Source organism: Trichechus manatus, unplaced genomic scaffold (assembly GCF_000243295.1).
Source record: "Trichechus manatus latirostris isolate Lorelei unplaced genomic scaffold, TriManLat1.0 scaffold00056, whole genome shotgun sequence".
NCBI lineage: Eukaryota > Metazoa > Chordata > Mammalia > Sirenia > Trichechidae > Trichechus > Trichechus manatus.
Window position 1 is genome coordinate 8,390,484 of NW_004443992.1, and position 16,627 is coordinate 8,407,110.

The window sequence follows — 16,627 nt, forward strand, 5'->3', positions numbered from 1 at the left end:
ACTCTACGGTTCTTTCATATACAAAGCCTCGCGCACAATAAAAAAACTGCTAAATACATGACAAGAAAATAGACCGATAATTAAGAGAAAACTTAATTCTAGATAGCAGAATCAGACCCATACATGATCCAATATTGGAGTTAGCAGACAAGAATCTTTAAATAATTCTGACTAACATATTAAAGAAAAGAGACAGAAAAATGGACAAAATTGATGAATGATGGAGAACTTTATAATGAATCAAGATCTATAAAAATAATGAAATAGACATTCTGGAACTGAACAATATATGAAATTAAGAGCTCAACATATTGGTTTTATAGTAACTGGACACATCAGAATATGGAGTTAGAGAACTGAAAGGTAGGTCAATAAAAAATACCCAAAACGAAATATAGAGAAAAAGAAGAGAGGAAGACAGTACGGTGTAATGGCTTTTATATGGCTTTTCACACCATGATCTTGTAACTCCCTCCAAATGATTGGGTGGGACTATGCAAATAAGGTGCTTGTGCCCTACCAAGGGGATGAGACAGCTTGCTAATAATGCAAATACGGTGCATGGCACCCTTGTTGGGGGTGGGACCACGTAAATAAGGTGTATGGAACCCTAACAAGGGGATTGGTCACTTTTGCCATCTGGCTAGGCTTAAAATGAGCCATCCCAGAGGTGGAAAGGGGGGACTTGACTCCCACCAAGAAGAAGAGATGGGAGCAGAATGCATCCTTTGGACCTGGGGTCCCTATGCTGAGAACCTCCTAGACCCAGGAGACAGAGGAGTTGTAACATGGAAGACAGAAAGAGACAGTGGCACAGCAGTAGCAAAAGTGACAGTGGCGTGAGATGGCAGGAACCAGGAGACCGGTGGGAGATGGCTGTAGTGGGGCTTGATGACCCACGGAGCTAGGAGCTTTGTAACACCTGTCCGAGCAGGGCAGAGTCCGGGCCGAGGGGCCAAGAGGCCAAGGGCCAGAGAGAGGCTTGCTTGAGGGCATGGCCGAGAAAAGGCTGTCCTGATTGAAGAACTGTATCCCGAGTCCTTCCTCATCTTGAACTGTAACCTGTTATTTCCCTAATAAAGCCCATATCTATGAGTATGGTCTGTGAATTCTGTGTGGGTATTGCAAAGAATTATCGCACCCAGCAGAGAAGTAGAGAGTGCTGTGGGAGGGATGGCTAGTGTCAGAACTGGTAAAAAGGTTGGATGGTGGAAGTATGTCTGACCTCTACCTCATGGCAATCAGCCTTGGGCTGTTGATGCTGATGGAGATTCTCTTTCCCCCTTGTGAAGTCAGAGGTCAGATGCCCCTACCCTGCCGTTTGTACACAGGGACAAAGGGAGAGGGGACAGAAGGAAGGTAGAGAGGCTTAAGAGAAACAAGGGACATGATGGAGTCCCAGACAAGAGGAGAAAGCAATAAAAGCAATATTCAAAGACAGAAAAACTGAAGAGTTTTTCAAAACTGATGAAAAAAGTCAACCTACAGATTCAAGAATCCCTGCCATCTCCAACCACAATATGGTAAAAGAACAACAATAACAAAAAAAAAAAAACTATAGCTAGAATGCCATAATCAAACTACTAAAATAAAGGACGAGGGAAGGGGGAGAGACAGGGAGAGGAAAAGAAAAAGAAAAATTTAAAAAGTAGCCATAGCAAAAAAAATTTTGATTTTCAAAGGAACGATAAGACAGCAGATTTCTCAACAGAAGCAACTAGAAGCCAGAATATAGAAGAATGACATTGTTAATGGGCCAAAAGACAATAAATAGTAATCTAGAATACTCAGCAAAAAAATCCTTCAAAAATTAAGGTGAAATAAAGATGTTTGCAAACAAGCAAAATACCAAGAAATTTGTCACCAGCAAGCCTATACTAAAAGATAATTAGAGAGAGTTATTCAGGCAGAATAAAACTGCCTAGACCAGAAACATGGAAATACAGGAAGAAATAAATAATATCAGAAAACATAAACATATCAGCAAATAAAAATTAATAGTGACTGTTAACAATGGCTGAAATGTTTCATAAGGTTTAAGGCATCTAAGATTCCAGTAGTTCCAGGATAGTGGTAAAAGTAATAATTTTTATTATATAATATTAAAGATAAATGTTGTAATCTTTACAATAACTATTAAAACAACACTAAAAAAATGTGTGTGTATGTATAAAACAAGCTAACAGAAAAAATGGAATATTTAACTAATTTTAAAAGATGCAAGAAAGAAGAAAAAACAGATGGGCCAAATAGAAAACAAATAATAAGATTATATAGTTAATCTAACTGTATCAGTAATTACATGAATTGTACATACAGCACATTACAGTTTAAGTATAAAACTAAGTTTGCCAGAGCGTATTAATCAAACAAACTCCGTAAAAGAGGCACACTTTAAATGTAAGTACGCAGAAAGATTGAACGGAGGGGATGGAAAATATATACCATGCAACATTAATCAAAAGAAAACTGATGTACTTTGCTGATATCAGAAAGAGTAGAATTTAACGCAAGAAACATTATTATAGATAAAAAGGAATATTACATAATGATAAAAGGATCAATCAAAAGGAACATATCACAATCATAAATTTGTATGTACCCAACAGCACAACTTTAAAAAACCATAAAGCAAAAATTTACAAAATTAGAAAAGAAACAGACAAATCCATAATTATATTGGGAGATCTATTACATCTTTCTCAGTAATTAATAGAAAAAGCAACAAAATGTCAGTAAGATCTGAACAATGCAGTTAACAAATGTGGTCTAAATGACTGATATAGAACACTGCACCCAACAACAAAATTCACACTGTTTTCAAGAGTGCATGTTAGACTTATCAAAACTGACCAGAGACTGGGCCATCAATAAAGCCTCAACACATTTCAGAAAGGATGACACCATTCAGAGTAAGTACTCTGGCTGCAATCAAAGCCAGAAATCATTAACTACAACCATAAATAAAAATCTACAAAAACAGTAACTGTAAATTTAAAATTACATTCCTAAATAATCTATTGGTCAAAGAAATCAAAACAGAAATTGGAAAATACGTTGAACTGAATGCTAATGAAGATACAACATATCGGAACTTACGGGATGCAGATAAAGTAGTATTTAAAGAAAACTGAGCCTTAACTGCATATGCTGGCAGTTCTCACTTTCCACGTGCAAAGCAAAGACAGTTCAATATGCACAAGTTTACCCTGCAAAGCTAAGACTGCCTGTATTAGAAGAATACTAATAGAAGAGAGGTTGAAAAAACTCAATGATTCAAGCTTCCACCTCTAGAAGTTAGAAAATATTGCAGATCAATAAAGTAGAAAAAAAGCATACAATAGAGAAAAACCAGCAAAGCCAAAAGTCAGTTTTTTGAAAAGATTAATAAAATTGATAACCCCCTAGAAAGACTAATATAAAAGAGAAAAAACAAATTACTACAAAATTTATAGGCATCAATCAGAGGATATTATAATCAAAAAACGCATTGCACTGGGCAAATCTGCTGCAAAAGACCTCTTTAAAGTGTTGAAATGCAAAGATGTCACCTTGAAGACTAAAGTGTGCCTGACTCAAGCCATGGTATTTTCAATCGCATCATATGCATGTGAAAGCAGGACGATGAATAAGGAAGACTGAAGAACTGATGCCTTTGAATTGTGGAATTGGCAAAGAATATCGAATATACCACGAACTGCCAAAGGAATGAACAATCTGTCTTGGAAGAAGTACAACCAGTATGCTCCTTAGAAGCAAGGATGGCGAGACTACGTTTTACATACTTTGGACATGTTGTCAGGAGGGATCAGTCCTTGGAGACGGACATCATGCTTGGTAAAGTAAAGGGTCAGCGAAAAGGAGGAAGACCCTCAACGAGATGGACTGACACAGTGGCTACAACAACAGGCTCAAGCATAAGAACGATTGTGAGCATGGTGAAGGACAAGGCAGCGTTTCGTTTTGTGGTACATAGGCTATGAGTCAAAGCTGACTCGACGGCACCTAACAACAACAACATGCTGATAAATGTGACACAAACACATTTCTTGAAAAATACAAATTACCAATGCTGGAAGAAGATACAGAATACACAGATAGCCCCAGAGCTATTAAAGATATTGAATCTGTTATTAAAAATCATTCTATAAAGAAAATCTCAAGTGTAAGTTGTTTCACCAGTAAATTCTTCCAAACAATTAAGGAATAAACAATACCAAGCTCGTACAAAATCTTTCACAGAATAGAAAATAACAGAAGGCTTCGGAGATCTCTTTAAGAACCCATGTAACCTTGATGGCAAAAACTGACAAGGGCATTACAATGAAGAAAAAAATCATTCTCTCACGAACATAGATGCAAAAAAAAAAAAAAAAATCAACATGTTAGCTAATCAAATCAAATCAAGCAACATATGTAAAAAGAAACATATAGTATTTAAATTATTCCACATATATAACAGTAGTTTAACTAAGAGAAAAATCATAAGATCATCCAAATAGGTACAGAAAAAGCATGTGACAAAATTCAATACTTATTCATGACAAAACTTATCAGAAAACTCACAAAGAAAATCTATAAAAAACCTACAGCAAGCATCATACTTAACGGTAAAATATTAAAACTTACCTAGCTCTGAAGTTGAAAACAAGACAGAGGTGATCGTTATCAGCACTTCTATTCAACATTGTACTGGAGGGTCTAGCTAGTATAATAAAGCAAGAAAAAGGAATAAGGAGAATAAGGGCTGGAAAGGAAGAAATGTCATTATATACAGATGATTATTCACAGATGACATGATTACGTCCCAAGAAAACTCAAGAGATTTGACAGACTAATTATTAGAATTAATAAGCGAATTTACCAAGGTTGCTGGATATAAGATTAATATACAAAAATCCACTGTATTTCTATAAACCAGCCACAAATTTTAAAAATACAATGTACAACAGTGTTTAAAAAAAAACAAAAACAAAAACAAACTAGGAATATGTATAACAAAAGATGTACAAGACTTCTACATTGAAAACTAAAAAAACATTTTTGAGAGAAACTAAAGAAGGTCTAAGTAAATGCAGGAGCCTTGGTGGCACAGTCGTTAAGAGCTCGGCTGCTAACCAAAAGGTTGGCAGTTTGAATCCACCACCTGCTCCTCGGAAATCTTATGCAGCAGTTCTACTATGTCCGACAGGGTCACTATGAGTCATAATTGACTCAACTGCAATGGATTTTGGCTTAAGTAAATGGAAGGGAGTCCCTGGGTGGTACAACTGGTTAATACACTCAGCTGTTAACTGAAAGACTGGAGGTTCGAGTCCACCTACAGGCACCTACTGGCAATCTACTTCTGAAAAAATCAGCCATTGAAAACCTCGTGGAGTACAGGTCTACTATTACACATATGCGGTCCCAGGAATTGGAATCAATTTGGTGGCAACTGGAAAGATATACCATGTTCATGGGTTGGGAGACACAGCAAGGATGTCAATTCTCCCAAAATTAATATCTAGTATGGACAACACACATTAGACTTGTCTGAGTTGCATTTAACAAATCTAAATGGCAAGATTCTGATTAGCTAGCTACTCTATGATGTCAGAGGGAAAAGAGCTTATTGCTAGGTTAAAATGGGCATTCCCAGAGTTTGTCAGTGAACAATGCATGAGTGCTTACCATGAATCAGATGTGAGCAATATGGGAGAGAAAGAAAACACCGTCAATAGAGGCTGATCACAGAAAGAAGCCGGGAGGTCCTCTGAACGCACAGGAGCTCAGGAAGGAATATGGAGTCCCTGAGTGGCAGAAATAGTTAAGGGCCTGGCTACTAACCAAAAGGCTGGCGATTAGAACCCACCAAGAGGTGCCTTGGAAGAAAGGCCTACCAATCTGCTTCCAAAAGGTCACAGCCTGAAAACCCTATGGAGCACAGATCTATTCTGAAACACATGGGGTCTCCATGGGTTGGCATCAACTCAACAGCAATTGGTTTCTTTTGAAGGTAGGAGGAAGCAACCAGCAACTAGAAGAGAGATGGACCTTCCCTCAACAAATAAGCTGCAGAAGAACATTCTCTAGCAATGAAGGAAAATCTCTGAAGTACCAACAAAATTACCTACATGAAAATAAGGAAAAGCCACATAGAACAACAACAAAAGAAAATGTAGTCCAACACAACTAGATGGTGCCCGGCTACCACCACCAACTGCTCTGACAGGGATCACCACACAGGGTCCTGGACAGAGCTGGAGAAAAATGTAGAAAAAAATTCTAACTCACAAAAAAACAACAGGCTTACTGGTCTGACAGAGACTGGAGAAACCATGAGAGTATGGCTCGTGGACACTTTTCTAGCTCAGTAATGAAGTCACTCCTAAGGTTCACCATTCAACCAAAGATTAGGTAGGCCCATAAAACAAAATGAGACTAAACAGGCACACCAGCCAAGGGGCAAGGATGAGACGGCAGGAGGGGACAGGAAAGCTGGTAACAGGGAACCCCAGGTCAAGAAGGGGAGAGTGTTGACATGTCGTGGGGTTGGCAACCAATGTCGCAAAACAATGTGTGTTAATTGTTCAATGAGAAACTAATATGCTCTGTAAACCTTCACCTAAAGTACAATTAAAAAAATGTAAACAATGAAAAACTAACAAGCAAATAAAGAATTGGGCAGAGGAAACAAAGTTCTAGAAGAAGAAATTTAAATGGCTGATAAGAATATGAGAAGATTCTTAATCTCACTAATAATTATAGAAATACAAAGTAAAACAATAAACATTTTATACACATCAGTACCAAATTTTAGATGGTGTGACAATAACAAATTTTGATGAAGCCATGGGAAAAAATTAAGATGGAAATATAAATTGGTATAATATGGTAGAGAAAAATTTGACTATATCTAACTAAACAAAGTATTCATATCCTACACCTCAGTAATACCACGTTTAGGCAGTATCTGTAAGAAAACATATAAAAATGTTCACTGTAGCAGTACCGGTAACAGGAAAAACAAGCCTAAGTGTCTACCAATGGAGGAAAGGATAAATAAAATGTGCTAAATTTATACAATGGAATACTACACAGTAATTAAAAGGGATAAAGTAGATCTGTATGTATAAATATAGACTGGCAAAACAATGCTGAATAAAAAGAGTACCAAGCAACTATAACAATGTTAAAAATCAAGTCTGAGTAATAAGAACACAAGTGTTTATTACTATATTACTCAGCTGTATTTTAAAGTTAAAAAAAAATGGATTTATGCAGAAAAATATGACTGGACTTGGTGAATGACTAGATGAAAAGGATGAATGAAGGTGAATTTATTTTAACAAACTTACTGAATGGCTACTATTTTTAAGAAATTATAACGGAACATACATACACACACACACACACACACACACACACACACACACACCACATACACTACTATAGTCCTTGACCTCAGAATGCTTATAATCTAGTTGATGAACTAATGTACATACACAAATTAGCATAATTAGCAGGAAGAAATAAATGTCATACATGGTAGGCATAGAACTTCTCCTAACGAAAGAAAAATTCTCAGAGAAAACTAATGCCCAAACAGAAAATGCAAAATTAACAGCTGAGGAACGAAAGTTTTATATGAAATTCCTAAAAACAACCAGGCATTCCATATTCTCATATAGTCCAAACACTATGTCAGCCTAACAAACAGTTAAACCAGATGCAGTTGAGTTAACTGCGAGTCATGGTGACTCCACGTGTGTCAGAGCAGAACTGTGCTCTATAAGGTTTTCAATAGCTGATTTTTAAGACGCAGATTGCCAGGCCTGTCTTCTGAGGTGCCTCTGAGTGGATTCAAACCTCTAACCTTTCAGTTAGCAGCTGAGCACATTATCACTTACAATAATATCTCATTCATGTTTCCTTTTTGCTCAGGTTGACGTAATTAAAACAAGGATGGGAATTCTTCTTCACAAAGGGCTGGAAATATTTCCATAGTATAAACATCTTGTAGTGTACCTCATAGATGTTTTGTCCCTGCTTTACCTGTGTATAAGCAACCACATTTAAAGAAACTGAAACAGGCAAAGGATTCTTACTTATCTAGTAATGCTATAACAGAAATACCACAAGTGGATGGCTTTAACAAAGAGAAGTTTATTCTCTCACAGTCCAGTAGCCTAGTAGTCTGAATTCAGGGAATCAGCTCCAGGGGAAGGCTTTCTCTGTCAGCTCTGGAGGAAGGTCCTTGTCATCAGTCTTCCCTTGATCTGGGAGCATCACCATCACTGCTTTCTTGGTGGAATTAGGTCCCCGTGTCTCTCTGCTCACTTTTCTCTTTTATATCTCAAAACAGACTGGCTTAAGACACTATCTAATCTTGTAGATCTCATCAATGTAACTGCCACTAATCCATCTTATTACATCATAGGATAGAATACACAATACATAGGGAAATCACATCAGATGACAAAAGGTAGACAATCATACAATACTGGGAATCATGACCTAGCCAAGCTGACAGATATTTTGGGGGGACACAATTCAATCCATGACAGATTCATTCACTCAAGGCTCTATTTTAAGTGGTGCTTGCAAGAGGGGCAGTGGGGCACACTGGATGTGTAAAAGATATTTTTCCTCTGGATAAGCCTACTACAAACTAGAAGACAGCATTTAATAACTATAATACAAAACTGAATGTGATAAAAGTGAGATAAGTATCAGAAAGGGTTATTCCACCCTACAATCTTGTGAGAAAAGTAGCCATCTTATTTAGTGATAAAATTGTAGCTTGAAAACGTTTCAGAGAAAGCAGGGGAGAAGGCATACTCAAAGTAGGCAGAAGAAGCAAGCAGCTGGCAGTTTTTGTTTGAAAGTAGAAGAGCACAGCAGGTGAAACTTGCGGGCTTCTCCTCACATCAACATCTGGAACCAACTAAAGAGGATATAAGCAGCCCTGGTGGCACAGTGGTTAAGGGCTCAGCTGCCAGCCGAAAAGTCGATGTTTCAAACCCACCAGCTGCTCCAAACCCACCAGCCCACTCCACAGGAGAAAGAAGTGGCAGTCTGTTTCAGTAAAGATTTACAGCCCTGGAAACCCTACAGGGCAGTTCTACTCTGTCCTATACGGTCACTATGAGTAGGCATTGACTCGACAGCAGTGAAGATATGGATGAATCCACGATTTATGGCAAGAAAATGTGTCCTCAAACACTAAATCAGCTCTACCTGCAGGGTTAGGGTGAGGTGGATTATTTTTTGGTTTACTGGTTTTAACCCTGGAGTTTTTCTTCACTTCTCAGAGAAAAAGAAAGGAACACAGCTGTTGGTTCCATTAAGATGCATACACCTTTCCCTCTTATCTACAATCAAAAAATGACACTGTACAACCAGACATTAACACAAAGGTGTAGCTAATCCTTAAAAAATATTTTATGGCTATTAATTATTAATTAGGAGCCCTGGTGGCACAGTGGTTAAGTGCTCGGCTGCTAAGCAAAAAGTCAGCAGTTCGAACTCACCAGCCGCTCCGCTGGAAAAAGCTGTGGCAGTCTGCTTCCTTAGGGATTTATAGCCTTGGAAACCCTATGGTGCAGTTCTACTCTGTCCTATAGGGTTGCTATGAGTCAGAATTGGCTCGACGGCAACAGGTTTGGTTTTTGTTTTAAGGCAGAGAAAAGGGTTTCTTGAACTGGGGCTATGAGGTGTGGGGAGGATAAAGATCCAAAACTTCCCTGAAATTCTATGAAATATATTTATGTAAATATGCATTTTTCTAAATCCACAGCTTTTATCTAATCTCAGTGGAGTTGTAACCCCCCCAAAAGGTTAAGAAATACTGCTCCAGGAAAACCAGAAGAGAGGTTGCTTTAGGACCTATGAAAAGAAAAGAATCTTAATAGGTATTTGATCACAGGACTTACTATGATTCTTATGAAATTAGAAAAGTACTGTAATACTATTTTTTTTCCTTTCAAATATAATCTTTTATTTTCCAGAGCATCAGTTTGACTAAGTTGGTTATATTAAGCTACAGACTTAGTTCTAAGTAAAAATTCACCTAATGAATTTTAAAACCACTAAATTATACAATAATAAAACAGAATATTTTATTTTTATATAACTATCATTCAGTAAATGTAGTTACGGTGTGAAATTACATTTTATTTTAATCTTCCTTTTTAACAGAAGGAAACCCTGGTAGCATAGTAGTTAAGAGTTCGGCTGCTAACCAAATGGTCAGCAGTTCGAATCCACCAGGTGCTCCTTGGAAACTCTATGGGGCAGTTCTACTCTGTCTTAATAGGGTCTCTATGAGTCAGAATTGACTTGACGGCAATGGGTTAGGTTTGGTTTGGTTTTTTAACAGAAAGGTTTTCTAAGGAATGTCTTGGAATCTTCCACATTTATCAGATACTTTTCCATTTTTCCAGTTCTGGATCCAAACTGTGTGGCATGTTTTAGCAAAGAGCACAGACCGTAAGTAAGACCAAGTTCCATAGCTGTGAGATGCAAAATAAGTTCCTCATCAATTCCATGGGGTAAAGTCAAGTTTTCCTTTTCCCAAACCAGTAGGGAATTTAGAAAGGAGATAATATTTTCATCCGGGAAAGGACATCTTCCTTCTTCTCCATGATTACCAATAACCCTGTCATCACGACCAAGATTTCTAGAAGAAATCTTACCTCGTTCATTTCTATTACCTTATTTAATCCTTCTAGCCCATGTGTCTAAAAGCAGACACAGTGATGATAGTAACCTGCAAGTTGCTTATATGCACTGATTCCAGTAAGAACAATCTTTGCATTGCTCTGATAAGATTCCACATCATCCTGTGTCACTAAACAACCAGTTCTTTTAGACGCAAAGCAGACTGCATAACCTATGCCATATCCAAAACCATATCCAAGGGCTGACTTACTTAGCATATCTGGGTTCTTCTTAATTTTTGCAGTTCTTCCAAAGAAACATTAATTTTAACAAAATTCCAAATTCAGGAAGGGTTAAGAGCTTGTAGTTCCTTTAGTCCCACTCTTCCTGTGATTTGATCTGAATTGTTTATCAGAAGTATCATCAACTGCAGCAGCAAGATTTTGGAAGAATTCTTCAGAAGGTATCTCACAATGATTTTTCTGTTTACCCCCTGAAAAGATGGCATGGTGGCAGTGTCTGGCCCCCTCCAACCCCACAAAGGGAAAGGAGAACCAAGATCAACAGCAGAAGGCTGACTCCCATGAGGTGGAGGCCAGACACGCCTCCTCTCTCTGCCATTTTGACTAATTCTCTGCTGGGTTTGATTATTCATTGCAATGACCACACTGAACTCACAGACCACACTCATGATTATCGGGTTTATTACAGAAGTAACAGGTTACAGTTCAGGATCAGGAACACTCAGGATACAGTTCTTCCATTAGGACAGCCTCTTCCCAACCGTGCTCCTAGGCACGCCTTTCCCTAGCCTTAGGTCTCTCCCCAAAGGCACTCAGCTTTCTCTCTCAGTGGACCAGGAAGTCTACCGTGCCATCTCCTGCTGCTGGGTCTCTCCTGCCACCGCTTCTCACCATCTTCAGCGTTACAGCTTTTGCTTTGCTCTCTCTCTCCTTCTCAGCACAGGGATCCTGAGTCCAAAAGACATGCTCTCTGCTCCTGGCTGTTCTTCCTTGGTATTGCTAGGATCTTCCCTCTGCTCTGGAATTGGCTCTCTTTTAGAGTAAAACTTAACAATCCCCTTGGTGGGCCACAATCACCCTACCCAATCACCTGGGTGGGAGTTACAAGACTATGGCTAAAAAGGCCACACAAAAGTAATCAATCACATCACTTACCCCTTTTTATGGTTGTTGTTGCTAAAACTAGTTGATACGGTTTTTCTTTAGTCATAAAAGCCACATTAAGAAGATCAGTTGGTTCATCTAAAGGAATATGACAATCAAGGGTTGTGATAGCCATGGAATCAATGACCCTAGAAAACAAACTTGCAATGTCTACTTTACTATCACAAGTTATCAAAACTTCATTTAGTGTCAAGCTTTCATGCCTAGATAAATACAAGCTATGTCTCTTGACTGTGACACTAAGGATATCAATGAGCTGTTGAACTACTTCCTTCAATTATGTCAGTAAGAAAGACCTCTTGTAGGTGGGACATTGGAAATAGTAGTGTAATGAGTCTCAAATGGAGCTTTTTGGCAATATCATATCTAAAGGAACAACAGGTTCTTTGAAATATAGTTTGTCCTAATTTGCTACCACCAATACAAACGTTGGTAAATCTGCTGAAATTTGTGTCAGGCACTTAACACATTCTTTAATGATCTTCTCCCTAGAAATATATTTCTAAAGACATAATTTTAAAATCACACATTTGGAGATGGCAGTCGACTTGAGACCAATTCTGAAAATTCCAGATGGTGGAATGTCTTGCCACTAATTGGCCACTCCAAACTTTTGGGCACTGTTATGGATTGAATTATGTCCCCCAAAAATATGTGTTGTAAATCCTCTATGTCTATGGTTATAATCCCATTTGGGAATGTGCTGTCTTTGTTATGTTCATGAGACACGATTAATGTAGGGTGTATCTTGAGTATCTTGAGTGAATATCTTTTGAAATATAAAAGAAATTAAACAAGCTAGCAGAGCAAAGATGGGGTAAGAGAGATATCAAGACACATGGGGATCTCTAAGACCAGGAAGCAGAAGCTGAAGAGACAAGGACCTTCCTCCAGAGCCAACACAGAAAGAAAGCCTTTCCCTAGAGCCAGTACTCTGAATTCAGACTTCTAGCCTCCTAAACTGTTAGGAAATAAATTTATACTTGTTAGGCCCATCCACGTCTGGTATTTCTGTTATAGCAGCACTAGATAACAAAGACAGGTACCAACTGAAGACAGGCAGAAATTACTAAAATTACCCAAACATTCATATTCAGTATATTCAAATTAATAAAATGTCAAAGCAAGTTATGGCAACCAAAAAAATCCCAACCGTACCATCTCACCCCAACATTCCTGGTATGAATCAAAAAAACAGAAAATAACAAATGCTGGAGAGGTTGCAGGGAAATTGGAACATTTATGCACTGCTGGTGGGAATGAAAAATGATCCAACCACTATGGAAAACAATACAGCGCTTCCTTAAAAAGTCAGAAATAGAAATACCATATGATCCAGCAATCCCACTCCTAGGCGTATACCCTAGAGAAGTAAGAGCCAACACAGAGATAGACATATGCACACCCATGTTCACTGCAGCATTATTCACAATAGCAAAAAGATGGAAACAACCTAAGTGCCCATTAACAGATGAATGGATAAACAAACCATGGTACATACACACAGTGGAATACTATGCAAAGAACAATGATGAATCTGTAAAACATCTCACAACATGGATGAATCTGGAGGGCATTATGCTGAGTGAAACAAGTCAATCACAAAAGGACAAATACTGTATGAGACCACTATCATAAAAACTCAAGAAAAGGTTTACACACAGAAACAATTTTTTAAATTTTTTTTTATTGTACTTTACGTGAGGGTTTACATAACAAATAGATTCTCATTAAACAGTCAGTATACATATTGTTTTACAACATCGGTTAACAAGCCCATGACACTGGTTAACAACCCCACGACACGTCAACACTATTGCTTCTCAACCTTGGGTTCTCTATCACCAGCTTTCCTGTCCCCTCCTGCCTTCCAGTCCTTCTCCCTGGACTGCTGTGCCTCATTAGTCCCATTTTATGAGGCTGTCCAATTCCCGGCCGAACGGTGACCTTCGGGAATGACTTCACCACTGAGCTAAAAGGGTATCCGAGGACCATACTCTCGGGGTTTCTCCAGTCTGTCAGGCCAGTAAATCTGGTCTTTTTTTGTGAGTTAGAATTTTGTTCTACATCCTTTTCCAGCTCTGTCCAGGACCCTCTATTGTGATCCCGATCAGAGCAGTCAGTGGTGGTAGCTGAGCACCACCTAACTGTACTGGACTCAGTCTGGCGGAGGCTGTGGTAGCTGTGGTCCCTTAGTCCTTTGGACTAATCTTTTCCTTGTGTCTTGTTCTCTTCATTCTCCCTTGCTCCCGAAGGGGTGAGACCAATGGAGTATCTTAGATGGCTGCTCACAGTCTTTTAAGACCCCAGACACTACTCACCGTCTTTATAAACTGTGTTATGCCAATTGAGCTAGATGTTCCCCAAGACCATGGTCCCCACAGCCCTTCACCCAGCAACTCAGTCCCTCAGGGAGTTTGGAAGTTGTCTTAGTTATCTAGTGCTGCTACAACAGAAATACCACAGGTGGATGGCTTTTACAAAGAAAAATGTATTTCTTCACAGTAAAGTAGGCTAAAAGTCCAAATTCAGGGCATCAGCTCCAGGGCAAGGCTTTCTCTCTCTGTCTGCCTTCTTCTCACCAGTATTCCCCCAGACTAGGAGCTTCTCCATGCAGGGACCCCAGGTCCAAAGGATGCGCTCTGCTCCTGACACTGCTTTCTTGGTGGTATGAGGTCCCCCTGTCTCTCTGCTCACTACTCTCTTTTATATTTCAAGAGACTGCCTCAGGACACAATATCTTGTAGATTGAGTCCTGCCTCGGTAAAACAACTGCCACTCATCCTCCCTCATTAACATCACAGAGGCAGGATTTACAACATATAGGAGAATCACACAATGCCAGGAATCACGGCGCAGCCAAATTGATACATGCATTTTTAGGGGGACATAATTCAATCCATGACATTCCACCCTTTGACCTCCACAAAATCACATCCTTCCAACATGCAAAACATATTCACCCAATCATATCACAGCAAAAGTCTTAACTCCAAATCCAAAATCCAAAAATTCCTCTTCATCTGTGAAACCTAGAATACAAGTTATCTGCTTCCAAAGGTACAATGGCAGAACAGGCACAAGCTAGACATTTCCACTACAAGTGGGAGAAACTGGAGGAAAAGAAGGGATAACAGGCACCAAGCAAATCAGCACAACATATTACATTAGCCCTCAAGGCTTTGAAAATAATCTTCTGTTCTCTGAGGCAATTTACACAACAGCCCTCCCTCCAGACTCTAGGTATTGGCCACACTCTCCAGATTCTGAGTGGAGGCCCCTCAGCCCTGGGCTTCAGCTCCACCTTCCAGGCCCACTGGGACAGCAACTCTGCTCCCTTGGATTTAGGTGCACCATTCCCCTAGTCCATCTGAGTGGCAACTCCACCCTTAGAAACACCAGAGGCCATGGCTCCACCCTTAGAAACCCCTGAGGTCATGGCCATACCTTTTGGGACTGAGGCAGCTCAGCTTCTTGTGTCCCTTGTCTCTTCAGCTTCTGCTTCCTGTGGCCTCTTGGCCCTCAGGTCTCACGCCCGCCTGCCCTGCTGGGGCAAGTGTTCCAAAGCTCAGCAGCTCCACCAGTAAGAGCTCAGAGGTACCCCACTCCACCAGAAAGCCTCCTGCGCACAGGCGCTCAGCTCTCTCGCTCTGTGGGTCAGCTCCAGCGCCGTCTCACACTGGTCTCCTGGTTCTGCTGCTGTTGGTTCTCTGCCACTGCTGCTTCTCTGCTGTAGCAGGTTCTCTGCTGCTGCGACTGCTCTATCCATTCACAGTTTCAAAATCGCTTCCACATTTGAGATATCTGTTAGAATAGCACCCCACTCTGTCGGTACCAAATTCTGTATTAGTTATCTAGCGCTGCTACAACAGAAATACCACAAGTGGATGGCTTTAACAAAGAGAAAGTTATTTCTTCACAGTAAAGTAGGCTAAAAGTCCAAATTCAGGGTGTTAGCTCCAGGGGAAGGCTTTCTCTCTCTGTCTGCCTTCTTCTCATCAGTGTTCCCCTGGACCAGGCGCTTCGCCACACAGGGACCCTAGGTCCAAAGGACATGCTCTGCTCCTGGCACTGCTTTCTTGGTGGTATGAGGTCCCCCTGTCTCTCTGCTCACTTCTCTCTTGTATCTCAAGAGATTGCATCAGGACACAATACCTTGTAGATTGAGTCCTGCCTCACTAAAACAACTATGGCCCATCCTCCCTCATTAACATCACAGAGGCAGGATTTACAACATATAGGAAAATCACATAATACTGGAAATCATGGCCCAGCCAAACTGATGCACATGCTTTTGGGGGGACAAAATTCAATCCACAACAGAAGTGTCTAAGGAGCATCCATGACCTTTCCTTGTACAAACTGTGCTGGCTTCCCCAGTATTGTGTCTGTCTTATCCCTCACCAAAGTTACCACTTATCTATTGACTGTTTAGTTCCCTCCCACCCCTCATAACCAACAAAGATTGTTTCTTCTTGTGTGTAAATTTTACATGAGTTTTTACAGAAGAGGTCTCATACAATATTTGTCGTTTTGTGACTGACTTATTTCACTCAGCATAGTTTCCACCAGTTTCATCCATGTTACAGGATATTTCACAGATTCATCGTTGTTCTTTATCTTTGCATAATACTCCATTGTGTGTATGTACCATAGTTTGTTTATCCATTCATCTGTTGATGGGCATCTAGGTTGTTTCTATCTTTTTGCTATTGTGAACAGTGCTGCAGTGACTACAGGTGTGCAAATGTCTATTTGTGTGTTAAGGTGTGTCTCTTATAGACAGCATATGGATG

General features: G+C 39.6%; 1 protein-coding gene and 1 pseudogene across 2 annotated transcripts in view; both read right to left on the bottom strand.

Annotated features, from left to right (window-relative positions):
• The window catches only part of ORC2 (origin recognition complex subunit 2), a 155,490-nt gene that overhangs the window by 118,839 nt on the left and 20,024 nt on the right, over nucleotides 1-16,627 (bottom strand). Inside the window, exon 3 of one of the 2 annotated variants that reach the window (XM_023732975.1) lies at nucleotides 4,630-4,705. The gene's annotated coding sequence lies outside the window, so the exon portion shown is untranslated. Of the gene's footprint in view, nucleotides 1-4,629; nucleotides 4,712-16,627 lie in introns of those variants that run through there. The other variant, XM_023732976.1, reaches the window with a different exon arrangement.
• Nucleotides 10,277-11,189, bottom strand: LOC105756386 (asparagine synthetase domain-containing protein 1 pseudogene; annotated as a pseudogene).